Raw genomic sequence first — 14,386 nt, forward strand, 5'->3', positions numbered from 1 at the left:
CATTGCAGGGGGTTGGACTAGATGGCCCTTGGGGCCCCTTCTGACTCTATGATTCTAGGCAGCACTGGACTCTTCGCTGATAATAGCTTCGTTGGCTCGCAGGTGTGGTCAGCAGGGTGCAAAGGTTAAGAGTGGCGGACTCTAATCTGGAGAACTCGGTTTGATTCCCCACTCCTCCACGTGAGCGGCGGACTTTTACCTGGTGAGCTGGATTTGTTTCCCTGCTCCTCCGCATGAAGCCTGCTAGGTGACCTTGGACCAATCACAGTCCTCTTTGAACTCTCTCAGCCCCATCCATCTCACAAGGTTTCCGCTGTGGGGAGAGGAAGGGAAGGACTTGGGCCGATTATGCGCAGCACAAATAAGATGTCCTGGGGACGTCTTCAAAAAAGCCGCCTCATCGTTTTTTGTTCAGACAGCACAGGCAGAAAAGGTGCCAGAGGGAGTGGCTCCGCCAACACCGCCATGAGGCCACCCAGCAGAAATGTAGGAGGGCGGGAACACATCCGGTTCACCAGATAAGCCTCTGCCGCTCAGGTGGAGGAGCAGAGAATCAAACCCGGTTCTCCAGATTAGAACCCACCTGCTCTTAACCGCTACACCACACTGTGCCAAGTTTCTCCCCAAGAGGTCTTTTTTCCCGTCCTCTCCAAGACATCTCCCCCCCCGCCCCAGAAGGCTTGTTCAGTACTTGTGGCGGGGGGTGGGGGTGGTGAGGGTGTACTTCAGCTGGTGAGCCTGCAACAATCTCACCAGACATGATCGGAAATGGGGGGGGGGGGAGTCCTAGACTGGCGAGCTCACTTTGAGCTTGCCAGTCTAGGACTCCCCCCCCCCCCACCAAATGCTAGGTCGGGATGGGTTAGGGGGACTGGTAAGCCCACAGCTATCTTATCAGGCCAGATCAAAAAGGGGGGGGGTGTTGCCTCAGTTGGCTGGTGGGCTGGATAAGGGGGCAGATCCTGCCCCTCAGACTGCATGTTTGATTCCCCTGCAAGAGAGCGAAAAGGGAGCTGTGGGGAAAGAAACCAGACCGGGGTGGGGGAAGTGGCGTACCTAGGCAAACTGGAGCCCTGGGCAAAACCTGAGTTTGATGCACCCCCCCCCCATGGGCGGCCACCCTCTCCCACCGTGACTAAACAACGATTTTTTCCACCAGGTCTGAAGTTGGGTTCAGGGGGTCCAAAGTTATGGACCCTCAAAGGTGTAGCCCCATCTCCTATTAGCTCCCATGGGAAACAATGGGGAATGGGGACACTCCCTTTGGGAGTCCATAACTTTAGACTCCCTAAACCAAACCTCACCAAACCTGGGTGACATCATCAGGAGAGTCTCCCGAAAAATCCCTGAAACTCTGGTGCTGCTAGCCTAAAAACTGCGCCCCCTGCAGGCCAAAAATGGAAAAACACTGAAAATACAAAAAATCCCACAAACGAACCTGCAGTTTTTGGGCCCCCCTCATGGGGACGCCCTGGGCAACTGCCCACTTTGCCCAATGGGAGGAACACCTCTGGGTGGGGGTACCTGAGAGGGAGGGGCACAGGAAGTTTGCGGCAGGGAGAAAAGCCAAAGGGGCTGAAGAGCGGCACGTACATAAGAACATAAGAACTTAAGAAAGAGCCAGCTGGATCAGACCAGAGTCCATCTAGTCCAGCTCTCTGCTACTCGCAGTGGCCCACCAGGTGCCTTTGGGAGCTCACCTGCAGTCCTTTCCCTGTTTTCTGAGAAGTCCCACTGTGTTCAGCGGGGTTGATTTTTAGACGGCTGCGCAGGATTGCAGCCACTGCCTGGTTCTCATTAGCCTTTGAAGAAAGTCCCTGTATTTGCAGCCGGCACCGTTGCTGGGAACGGGTTCCGTTTTTTCTTTTCCTTTTTTCTTTGCTGAAAGTGTAAATGAAAACTTTGTGGTGCTTGACTCGAGATTTCCAGCACCGTGCTGGGCCCAGGAACATTTCCTTAATGTGCCCGATTAAATATAACTGGGCTAAAGAAGGCAAGGAAAATGATTTTTGCAGTTAATGCAGCAGCCAGACCCTCAGCGGCTGGCTCAAGAGGCCGAAGGAACGGCGCTGTGCTCGGAACTGGACTTCACTGCTCGGCCGTCGCTCTCTTCGGCTGGTGACCAACCGAGGCAGAAACAGTTTTTTGCAGGGATAATTGTGTGAGAGAGGCGAACTCTTAAAGGCAAGGAAGACTGCGGCTCAGCGAAAGAGGCTGTGTTTTGCAGGTTGAAGGTCCAGGTTGAATCCCCGGCAGCAGGTGACATGGAAGACCTCCCCCCAAGACCCCGAAGAGCCGCTGCCAGTCAGAGCCGGAAATACTGAGCTGGACGGACCAAGGGTCTGACTCTGATCCAGTCTGAGCAGGGGCGTAACATCCATTGGGCAGTTTGGGCCATTGCCCCGGGCATCGGAATTTTTAGTCACGTGGGGGCATGTGAGCAATCCGGTTTTATTTTTTGTTGTTTTTTCACATTTTGCCCTGCAGGGGGTGCATTTTTGGACATATTGGTACCATAATTTCAGGGTCTCATCAGGAAACTGCCCTGATGATATCCCCCAGGTTTGGTGCAGTTTAGGTCAGGGGGGCCAAAGTTATGGACCCTCAAAGGGGGTGCCCCATCCCCCATTCTTTCCAAGGGGAGCTAAGGAGATGGGGGCGACCCTCTTGAGGGTCCATAACTTTGGCCCCCCTGACCCAAACTGCACCAAACCTGAGGGGTAGTGTCAGGACAGTCTCCTGATGATACGCTGAAATTTTGGTGCCGATACGTTTTAAAATGCACCCCCCTGCAGGCACCAATGACCTGGTGCAAAAAAAATGTTTTTGGGTCCTGGTGGGGTGGCCGCCCATGGGGGGGGGGGCATCCAACTCAGGTTTTGCCCAGGGCTCCAGTTTGCCTTGTTACGGCCCTGAGTCTGAGGTGGTTCCAGGTGCATCTGCAGGTGAGCGAGAAGGTGTCTGGCTCAAAAGAGATGGATGCAAGCAGAGCAGAGGCAGGAACCTAATAAAATTTAATAAAATAAAACCTTGAGTCGGGATTGCAGCCTGTGCTCCCCTGCCCCCCTTTTAACACAGCGGAGGCGCCTCTTCCTGTTTCTCGCCCTCATCATGAGGGAACATTTATAAAATTTGCCTCCTGGTCTACGCCTGCCCAAGGCAGCTCACAGTGGAAACTCGGACTAATTTGAAACATCAATAAACTACAAGCCAGCGAGGCACTCCCTTCAAGACCCCGGGCAAGTGATAGCTGCACTTCATCCACAGAAACCACTGGCTCTTCCCGGAGTCCCCTGGGACGGTGGGCGGCCTCAGTCAGTCGCAGCGGGTTTATACCAGGCGCTGAAATCAGAGGTGGGATCCTTTGTGTGTGCCGAGAGGGGGTTACTAATGGGTGATTTTGCCACGAGATTTTTGCCTTAGTTACGCCCCTCCTCTCAGCAGCAGTGCGCAGAACTGGAAGCAGCCTAGCAGGAGGTCTAGCAGGAGGTGCCCCGGGGTGCGTGCCAGCCTGCGCCTGCGTGCATTCGTTTCCCGCCCAAGGACCAGCGCAGTGGCTGTGTCCTTGCCACAGCCCCGCCCAGCAATGCCCCGCCCCCGGAATGCCCGGTCACGCCCTTGTCATGCCCCGCCCAGCCCCATTGGCGCTACGCCACAGTTTGAATCCCACCACCATGGGAACCTGTTGCTAAAATTTTTGGATCCCACCACTGCCTGAAATGAATATCCTCAAAAGTGCACAATTAGCTATTTTCTCAGTTTTGCCATTCACGTGTTCAGGAGAATTTTGGGGCCAGCTCATATCACCTGATATGGGCCTGATTCCATTTCAGGTGTTGAACTGGCTCCCCTTTCTTTCTTCACTTGTGTACCTCTTGGCCACCCATTTTTCTAAAGTTGTACCCCCCCATTAGCAAACCTGTTATGTAATTTTTTCATGTACCCCCCAAATGCTCTGGCTTGTCCCCCTTGGGGTACCCCAGATTGGGAACCACTGCCCTAAAGGAAGATCCAGAGGTGGGATCCAGCAGGTTCTCACAGGTTCCCGAGAGTAGTTTACTAATTATTTGTGTGTGCCGAGAGGGGGTTACTAATGGATGATTTTGCCACGTGATTTTTGCCTTCGTTACGCCCCTCCTCTCGGCAGTAGCGCGCAGCACTGGAAGCAGTCTAGCGGGAGGTGCACCGGCGTGCGTGGCAGCCTGCGCCTGCGTGCATTCGTTTCCCGCCCAAGGACCGGCGCAGCGGCTGCGTCCTTCCCACAGCCCCGCCCAGGAATTCCCCGCCCCCAGAATGCCTGGCCCTGCCAGAATTGCAATTCTGGCAGGGCGGGGGGGTTGACCTCCCGGGGGGGGGGGAATAGGGTCTGTAAGTCACCATCTTGGGATTGTTTCAGCTTGTATAAGTTGATTTTAATGTATTCATTGTTGTTTTTAATTGAAATACCGTTTTATGACATTGTTTGCCACCCTGAGCCCTATAAATAAATCTCCAGGTCTTGCCTGGAGCTTGGCAACCCCAGCCAAATATGTTCAGTTCTAGCTAAACCGGGTGGTGGGGAATGACAGCTTGGTATCCGCCTTCCCTCCCCCTCTGATGACTCCCAGGATGTTTTGTGACCCGTTTTAACCTTCCATGGAGGAATTGGTGGGTTTGCCCCCCGCCCCAGTCCTTGGTTCTCCCCCATTTGGGTTATAGCCCTAGTTCCGTGGTGCCGAACCTCTGGCACACCAGATGTTATGGACTACAATTCCCATCAGCCCCTGCCAGCATGGCCAATTGGCCATGCTGGCAGGGGCTGATGGGAATTGTAGTCCATAACATCTGGAGTGCCAAAGGTTCGCCACCGCTGCCCTAGTTGCACAAGAAGCAAAGATGTTCCTCTAAGTTTATGGCTCCATCACAAATTCTCCGGGACGCTGAACGCTCCAGGCAGGATATTTCATGTTTTCCTTTTTTTTTATGGCTGTGTCTGGCGGGGACTGTGACAGCCGAGAAGTGGCGGGGAGGGGAGGGACATCTCAAATGCTTCCTTATCACCTTGGCTTCATTATGCACAGAGCAAATTGCTTTTGTTTGAAGCAGCATAATGGTCAGAAAGAGTGACTGTGTGGAAATGACATTTTCACGCTGCCTATTTATTCCGCGCTACGGATTTGCATATTAAGTCTGCTCCACCTGCGCAGTGTCAAAAGCCCCAGTTTTGTGATTCTACGGGGGCTCGGATGGGAGGGGGGATCCAGTATCCATAGAGGCTCCATAAGAAAATTTGGCAGCCATCATTTGGGTAGCTTCCTGCTAGCAGAGATGTAGGGTTAGGGTTAGATATAGGATTCCAGTTTCCCAGGGGCCCCTGGAGAACTTGTGCTAGGTCGAATCCCCACTTGAAATTTGCACGCAGATCCAAACCTGTTCGTGGTGAAACCGTGTCCTCTGCATCGGAGTTTCTCCCTCCCCACCGCAGCGAGCACACAGCAGACACACCCAGTGGCAGAACTCTTAGCAATCCCCACTACCAGGCGAGCTCGCTTCGTCGCTCTCCCCTGATTGGCTGGCGTGCCTTGATGGGGCGGGACCTTTTCCCACTGCGGGAACATACATTGTAGGGGCGTGATCAAAAAAACCAGTGTGTAAAAGTTTAACGTTTAACTGTTTAACTGTGCAAACAGTTAATCGTCACCTGTGTAAACCATTAATGATTTAAGGCAGGGGTCTTCAAACTATGGTCCCCCAGATGTTCATGAACTACAATTCCCATCAGCCCTGCCACTTGGCCATGCTGGCAGGGGCTGATGGGGATTGTAGTCCATGAACATCTGGAGGGCCATAGTTTGAAGACCCCTGATTTAAGGTTACACACTTGACTGTTTAATATTTACGTCCCCTTCTGCTGGCCGACATCGCCAAAAGCGAAGCGAAACCAGAAGGAAAGGCTGGCGATCGCAAAGCATCGCGAAGGCGCTGATTGGACGTTGCCCAAATTCGCAAGCATCACACTCCAGAGGCGAGGAAACGAGTCAGGGTTCTGCAACCCTCATCCCTCCCCTCGGATCAGCCCTGAACTGTGTTAAAGGGGTCTGTGCCACTTGCAACCGGGTCCTGCCGGAACGCGGATTAACGGGGAGAACGAGCGCCAGAAACGGAATCTGCCCCGCAAGCCATGGGGAGGTCGTCCCTCAAACCTGGTTAGTTGGTGTTCTGAAACCTGGCTAAGACGGTAGTGGGGATTCGACCCTAGAAGGAGGAGGAGGAGGAGGAGTTTGGATTTATATCTCCCCTTTCTCTCCTGTAAGGAGACTCAAAGGGGCTGACAATCTCCTTCCCCCCCCCCACAACAGGCACCCTGTGATGTAGGGGGGAGGGAGGCTGAGAGTTTGGAGAGACCGATAACTGGCCCCAGGACACCTAGATGGTTTCATGTGGAGCTGCAGGGAACCAAACCTGGTTTCTCCAGATCGGAGTCCATCCCCGCCAATCCCTGCACCTCGCTGGCTGATCTCCAGACTGCAGAGAACCGTTCCCCTGGAGAAAAGGGCTGCTTTAGAGGGGGGGGGGTCTGTATGTGCCCCACAAAATAGGGCTGGCAACTCCAAACTGGGGAATTCTTGGAGATTGCACGGCGGAAGGTAGGGAGAGTCTGATTTGGGGAGAGAGCTCAGTGGAGCACAACGCCGTCACGTCCCCCCTTCAAAGCGGCCGTTTTCTCCAGGTGAGATGGTCTCTGTAATACCAGGAGATTTGTGAGCCAAAGGAGAGCCATAATGCTCACCAGGTTTAATGTTATGCCTTCTGTCTTGTTACATGGCAGATTTAATAAGCAAGAAAAGGCTAAAAGATTGTGCCCATGTAACGATGGCTCAGTTGAATCTCTGGCCCACCCATAACTTCACTGTCTCAGATTCAAGGAAATCAGATCCAAGTATGTGAATCTCACTCCTTTACATTTACCCGATCTCCCCGATGTATTTAGATTACACTACTTGTTGGACAATCCTGATCCTTCTCTCTGTAGGATAGTGGCAGACTTTCTCCTGGAAATTACTAAATGCCAGTAGATTTCCTTCGTCCTAACATGTATATCCTGTATTGTATATGCTTTTAATCTCTTTTTATTATTGTTGTACTGCTGTCTATGCCAATAAAGGCTTGCTGAGAGTATGGAGCTGAGAGATTTGTGAGCCCCAGCTGGAGAATGGCTGAGCCCCCCCCCCCACTTCTCCCAGCTCTGCCCCCCTGCTGGCTCCACCCCCCAAATCTCTTCCCAGCCCAGAGCTGGAAAGTTTACAGAAATGAGAAATGACAAATAGGGAAATGTCACCAATTCTGGCACGAGAGGATGAAGGTTCAGTCCTTGGGTTTTCCATGCTGTGGAACTGGGCTCCTCCATACAGTCACCAACTTCCAGGTGAGGTCTGGAGATGACAGAACGATAGAGTTGGAAGGGACCCCAAGGGCCATCAAGTCCAACCCCCTGCCATGCAGGAACACACAATTAAATCACTCCTGCCAGACGGCCATCCAGCCTCTCTTGAAAAACCTCCCAAGAAGCAGAGTCCACCGCTCTCCGAGGCAGCGCGTTCCACCGTCAGCCAACCAATAACAGAATTACAACCGATTTTCCAACAGATCCGTTCCCCTGGAGAACAAATCAGCTTCAGAGGGCAAGTTCTATGCTACACAAGAGGCATTCCCTCGGCAGGACAACTCCGTCATTCAGGCCCTACAGAACCTAGAAAGATCCCACTGGGCCCGGATATCATCTGGCAGGGAGTTCCATCAGGCAGGGGCCGCTGTTGAAAAGACATTAGGAAAGGAATTGAGAATAAAACTGCAAAGATTGTCATGCCCTTCTATAAAGCCGTGGTGCGACCGCACGTGGAGTCCTGTGTCCAGTTCTGGTCGCCACATCTCAAAAAGGATATTGAGGAGATAGAAAAAGTTCAGAGAAGGGCAACGAGGATGATTGAGGGACTGGAGCACCTTCCTTAAGAGGAGAGGCTGCAGCGTTTGGGACTCTTTCGTTTGGAGAGGAGACGGCTGAGGGGGGACAGGATTGAAGTCCATAAAATTATGCATGGGGTAGAAAATTTTGACAGAGATAATTTTTTCTCTCTTTCTCACAACACTAGAACCAGGGGGCATTCATTGAAAATGCTGGGGGGAAGGATTAGGACTAATAAAAGGAAACACTTCTTCACGCAACGTGTGATTGGTGTTTGGAATATGCTGCCACAGGAGGTGGTGATGGCCACTCACCTGGATAGCTTTAAAAGGGGCTTGGACAGATTGATGGAGAAGTCGATCTCTGGCTACCACTCTTGATCCTCCTTGATCTGAGATTGCAAATGCCTTAACAGACCAGGTGATCAGGAGCAGCAGCAGAAGGCCATTGCTTTCACCTCCTGCAGGTGAGCTCCCAAAGGCACCTGGTGGGCCACTGCGAGTAGCAGAGTGCTGGACTAGATGGACTCTGGTCTGATCCAGCAGGCTCGTTATTATGTTCTTATGACTCTGGCTGTTGTTGAGGCCCACTTGTGTGTCCCGTGCTCTGACAGTTCCTGGGCATCCCATCCCACTTCTGGGTCGGTGTCTCCCAATTTGAGCTACAGGACTGGCATTCTCAACATTCAATACCTTTTCCACCTGCCCCCCCCCCCCCCCCCCGGTTGTTGCTAGTTTGCGACTCGAGAGAGCCAGAAGCAGCGATTTCTCTCGCCTTTTGTCTCTCTTCCACCCATGAAATGAGCCCGGCTGCAGGCAGGCTGCACAGCAGGTGGGAGAAATGAGGATGAAAGAGTCACGAGGAAGAGGAGACAGCAGCAACGAGGGAAGGGACCAGGGGGCAACATCAGGACTAGCATTGGGCAAGCCCTCGCAACAGAGAAACTTTTCAGGGCCGGCTTCTTCTCTTTCCGCGGCGCTCCGAAAGAGCCACATCTCGGCTTTCAATGTGAACAGGAAGCACGTTGGATCTGCACAAAGGCAAACCCACGTGGTCACTAAAGTGGATTCTGCACAGCCTATTTACAATGAGTGCAATCGTTACAAACGAACTGCTTTTCCCTTTTTATAAATGGAAGGTGAATTCACTTGTAACGATTGCAAACTGTTATCAATATGCTGTGTGGCGTCCACATAAGATTGTGCCCCTCCCCACAATAAACGTACCGTTTGACAATCCTGGGTGGGCTGCCATCCCAATACGACGCAAAAATCCCGTGCCGAGAAGTGACTCACTGGCTGAGGTGCAGGATGCTACCAGAGGTGGGATCCAGCAGGTTCTCACAGGTTCCCGAGAGTCGGTTACTAATTATTGGTGTGTGCCGAGAGGGGGTTACTAATGGGTGATTTTGCAATGTGATTTTTGCCTTAGTTACACAACGAAATTTACAGCAGCATTCCTCGATGCATACAATTTCAGACTCATACCCCACCCTCACTTTCCCCTTCCTCCACCCATCCCTGCACAGCCCCAAACACATCAACCGCGGTCAAGCCCGCTTGAAGTTTAGCATCGGCCATACAGCTCTAGAGTAGAATCTTGTCTCCTGGCCTCTTTCGGTCCCTCGCTTTTGATAGACCTGTATCGTCTGCCGGATGGTCACAGTTCAAAAAGAGAGTGTACTGGATGAGACGGGTCTCTCAGAATATTTTGGGCTTTCTTTAGGCTTCGGGAATTATAGAGTTCTTCCAAGGAGGTGAGAGGGCAGCCGATAATCCTCTGTGCAGGAGTGATCACCCTTTGGAGCGCCTTCCTATCTGCCACTGTGCAACTGGAGAACCATACACAGATGCAGTCGGTTAAGACACTCTCTATAGCACAGCGGTAAAAGGACACCAGGAGTTTTCCATTCAGTTGTTGTTTCCATTCAGTTGATGTTCGCCGCCCTGAGCCTGTTGGGCAGGGCGGGATATAAATTTAATAAATAAATAAATAATACGAGTGCGAGATCCTCGCCCCCACATGAAAAGCAGACCGTTCACGTTGTCCGACCTGTAGCCCCTTCTCAGCCACCGAACTCCAAGACCACAGCTGGGAATAATAAAACTGCACCTGCAAAAGCGGCACCATCACGACAACTGTGCTCTTACACAACTTTGTGTGAGATGTGTCACCACAGTTCTGGTCGCCACATCTCAAAAAGGATATTGAGGAGATAGAAAAAGTGCAGAGAAGGGCGACGAGGATGATTGAGGGACTGGAGCACCTTCCCTATGAGGAAAGGCTGCAGCGTTTGGGACTCTTTAGTTTGGAGAGGAGACGTCTGAGGGGGGATAGGATTGAAGTCTATAAAATGATGCCTGGGGTAGAAAATGTGGACAGAGAGACATTTTTCTCTCTTTCTCACAATACTAGAACCAGGGGGCATTCATTGAAAATGCTGGGGGGAAGAATTAGGACTAATAAAAGGAAACACTTCTTCACGCAACGTGTGATTGGTGTTTGGAATATGCTGCCACAGGAGGTGGTGATGGCCACTAGCCTGGATAGCTTTCAAAGGGGCTTGGACAGATTTATGGAGGAGAAGTCGATCTCTGGCTACCAATCTTGATCCTCCTTGACCTGAGATTGCAAATGCCTTAACAGACCAGGTGATCGGGAGCAACAGCCGCAGAAGGCCGTTCCTTTCACAGCCTGCAGGTGAGCTCCCAAAGGCACCTGGTGGGCCACTACGAGTAGCAGAGAGCTGGACTAGATGGACTCTGGTCTGATCCAGCTGGCTTGTTCTTATGTTCTTATGTTCTTTGGAGTGCCTTCCTATCTGCCACTGTGCAACTGGAGAATCGTACACAGATGCAGTAGGTTAAAAGGACACCAGCAGTTTTCCATTCAGTTGTTGTTTCCATTCAGTTGATGTTCGCCGCCCTGAGCCTGTTGGGAAGGGCGGGATGTAAATGTAATAAATAAATAAATAATACGAGTGCGAGATCCTCACCCCCACATGAAAAGCAGAAAGTTCACATTGTCCGGCCTGTAGCCCCTTCTCAGCCACAGAACTCCAAGACCACAGCTGGGAATAATAAAACTGCATCTGCAAAAGCGGCACCCTCATGACAACTGTGCTCTTACACAACTTTGCGTGAGATGTGCCAGAAGGTGGACAAATAGCAGAGAAATAGGTTTGATTTCCATATTCTTATCTCTTTGAGGACAGGTTGGCCTTCTTGAAGCGGCGCATTCTGACATGACATTCGACTGGGCTGTATTTTCGGCTCGGCTGGATCCCGGCACAGGCTGTTTTGCCCTGCTAAGGAATTATTCTCCCACGAGTAGCTGCAGGCAGACTTGAGACTGCGGTTCTATCCATCACTTCAAGTTAATGCAACAGTGTATTTTTTCAAATCAAATCAAGCTTTATTTTATAGCACAAAAACAGATTTTAGGAAAAAGCAAATAACCTGAGATCGTAAAAGCACAAGTTTCGGACAAATAATTAAAATTCTATATCAAATGCAACAAAACATATACGTCTTAAGAAATTATAAAATCTAAAACGATTCAGCGTCATTATTTAAGAGCCCTTGTCTTACTTCGGACTTTAATCACAAACGTGCAAAAAATTAGCCATCTGCCTCAAAGTATAGGGATTTTCATACAATAATGTTTTCTAAACATGCCTTCTTCAAGCAGCTGGCAAATTTGGCTAGTAAAAGAGGGAAGACACTGTATTTTTATTGGAAAAAGAAAACTATTCCTCTGGGCAAGTCTGTGATACGTCTACTCCGTAATAAGTCCTCTGCTACAAAGGTTTACTTTCTCACTGCAATTTTCCCTTTGCTCATTTATTTTCAGCCTAATTAACTACTTTCTGTATTTTCCCCCCTCAGTCTGTTTTCTTGTATTCCTGAATCAATTGTAAGTTATCAGCTCTTGAGGGCAAAAGGAATCAAATTCTGCTTTTCTCTCTGCAACCAGCCGAAGTCATTGCTTGGGATTTTATTGTTTATAATTGTTACAGCCTGATTACAAAATAATTGTGGTGGAAGCAGAAGGAAAAGAGGTACATTCAGAGGCGTAGAAACCACAACAGCACGTTGTCCAAATTGGAAGGAGTTGGCATTTCAATTGTGTTCTAGTGTTGTTTTTTTAAGGGCCAAAATCACCCCAGGAAATGTTAGAAATACAGAAAACAGTGGGATGTGATGAATTTTGCTGTAAAAATTGAAGGAATTGATGAAATATGGCTTTGCAGACTTTGCTAAGCATGGAACCACCTCTAGGGTTGGATCCTGCCGATCAGTTCCATTAGCCATTGCAGTTTTTCTCTGGTGCAAAGTGCCAATTGTTCTGGTGGCATGTTCCCCGCGCCAGGAGAAAGTGCCAGAGTTACTGGAACAGAAGTACGGGATCCAAACCTCTCTCTTTTGTTGCTGTGAAGTTACAGCTCACTTACGGTGACCCAGTGGTGGGATCCAAAAATATTAGTAACAGGTTCCCATGGTGGTGGGATTCAAACCGCGGCGTAGCGCCAATGGGGCTGGGCTGGGAGTGAGGGCCACGGCAGGCGTGGCCCGGGCATTCGACGGGCGCGGGTCAGCTATTCCGTGGGGTAAAGATTCCTGGGCAGGGCTGTAGCAAGGACGCGAGGCCACTCGCGCCTCGGTCCCTTAAGCTGAGAAAACGAATGCACGCAGGCACAGGCTGCCACGCATGCCGGGGCACCTCCTGCTAGACTGCTTCAAGTTCTGCGCGCTACTGCTGAGAGGAGGGGCATAACTCAGGCAAAAGTCACATGGCAAAATCACCAATTAGTCACCCCCCCTCGGCACACACAAATAATGAGTAACCTACTCTCGGGAACCTGTGAGAACCTGCTGGATCCCACCTCTGCGGTGACCCCTTCGGGGTTTTTCAAAGCAAGAGACGTTCAGAGGTGGTTTGCCATTGTCCATCTTGGTGGAGCAAACTCAGACTTTCTCAGTGGTCTCCTATCCAAGTACCAACTGGGGCTGATCCTGTTTAGCTTCTGGGATCCGATGTGATTGGACCAGCCTAAGCCATCCAGTTCAGACCAGATGATCAGATGTGGTTTGCCACTGTGTGCTTCTGCGGAGCAATCTTGGACTTTCTCAGCGGTCTCCCATCTAAGTACTAACCAGGCCAGTGGTGGAGCCGGCTTCTTCCTGAGTGGGCTCTGGGGGGAGGCGTCTGGAGGGGACTTATGCAGGAGTCAGCACCACTCCTGAAGAAGCAGGTGGGCAAACATTTGATTGCAAACTCTGGGCAGGCAATCTGCTCTGCATCCCTGAGTTTCCAGGCAGGCGCGGCTAGAGACCTGGTAGCCCAAACCGTTGCCAATGCATGCCTTACAGGTTAATTTTGGGATGGGCCTCATAAATGCAGAAAAGGAAGAAGAAGAAGAAGAAGAAGGAGGAGGAGGAGGAGGAGGAGGAGGAGGAGGAGGAGGAGGAGGAGAGGAGGAGGAGGAGTTTGGACTTATATCCCCCCTTTCTCTCCTGCAGGAGACTCAAAGGGACTGACAATCTCCTTGCCCTTCCCCCCTCACAACAAACACCCTGTGAGGTGGGTGGGGCTGAGAGAGCTCCGAGAAGCTGTGACTAGCCCAAGGTCACCCAGCTGGCGTGTGTGGGAGCGTACAGGCTAACCTGAATTCCCCAGATAAGCCTCCACAGCTCAGGCGGCAGAGCTGGGAATCAAACCCGGTTCCTCCAGATTAGATACACGAGCTCTTAACCTCCTCCGCCACTGCTGCTCCTAAACAAGAATCAGGGACAGACTCCCCCTGCATAGTGAAGGATGCATTCCCTCCGTTCTAGAATGATCCGGGCTCTGATTGACTTGGCGTTCTACACCTTTCCGCCAAAACAGAACCCAGCCCTCCAGGTTGAAAAGGCAGGGGGGACGGGATGCAGAGAAGTTGCAGGTGGGCGGATGGAGAAGACCCCCCCCCCCTCACCCCTTAGACAGAAGAAATGACTTCAGTGTATCGGGGAGAAACTTCCCATCTGCAAACCTGGCGGAATGAGATAACAGGGATCATTTTTCCTTGCTGGGCTGGGCAGCTCAGGACGCTGCTAGGGGTCAGAAAAGTGCTCACAGTGCAGGCACCGATCCATTTGCTCCGAGGAAATGTAGGGTGGTGAGAACCACAAAGGATTGCGAAGAGCTCCAAGCGGACCTTGATAAATTAGGTGAGTGGGCTAAGAAATGGAAAATGCAGTTCAATGTAGCAAAATGTAAAGTGATGCACATATGGGGAAAAAATCCAAACTTCACATACACGCTACAGGGGTCAGTGCTATCAGTCACAGACCAGGAAAGGGATTTAAGGCGTCTTGAAGTTGATAAAGGTTCCATGCCGGAATGTCAATCTAACACATGCATGGCAGCTGTGAAAAAGGCAAACTCTATGCTGGGGATCAT

General features: G+C 51.1%; 1 protein-coding gene across 2 annotated transcripts in view; it reads left to right on the forward strand.

Annotated features, from left to right (window-relative positions):
• Nucleotides 1-14,386, forward strand: part of VSTM2L (V-set and transmembrane domain containing 2 like) — a 150,719-nt gene that overhangs the window by 130,271 nt on the left and 6,062 nt on the right. The window contains exons 5-6 of one of the 2 annotated variants that reach the window (XR_007244570.1): nucleotides 3,164-3,169; nucleotides 6,010-6,016. The gene's annotated coding sequence lies outside the window, so the exon portion shown is untranslated. Of the gene's footprint in view, nucleotides 1-3,163; nucleotides 3,170-6,009; nucleotides 6,017-6,131; nucleotides 6,143-14,386 lie in introns of those variants that run through there. The other variant, XR_007244571.1, reaches the window with a different exon arrangement.

The sequence above is a fragment of the Sphaerodactylus townsendi genome, linkage group LG05, assembly GCF_021028975.2.
Source record: "Sphaerodactylus townsendi isolate TG3544 linkage group LG05, MPM_Stown_v2.3, whole genome shotgun sequence".
NCBI classification, from domain to species: Eukaryota; Metazoa; Chordata; class Lepidosauria; order Squamata; family Sphaerodactylidae; genus Sphaerodactylus; species Sphaerodactylus townsendi.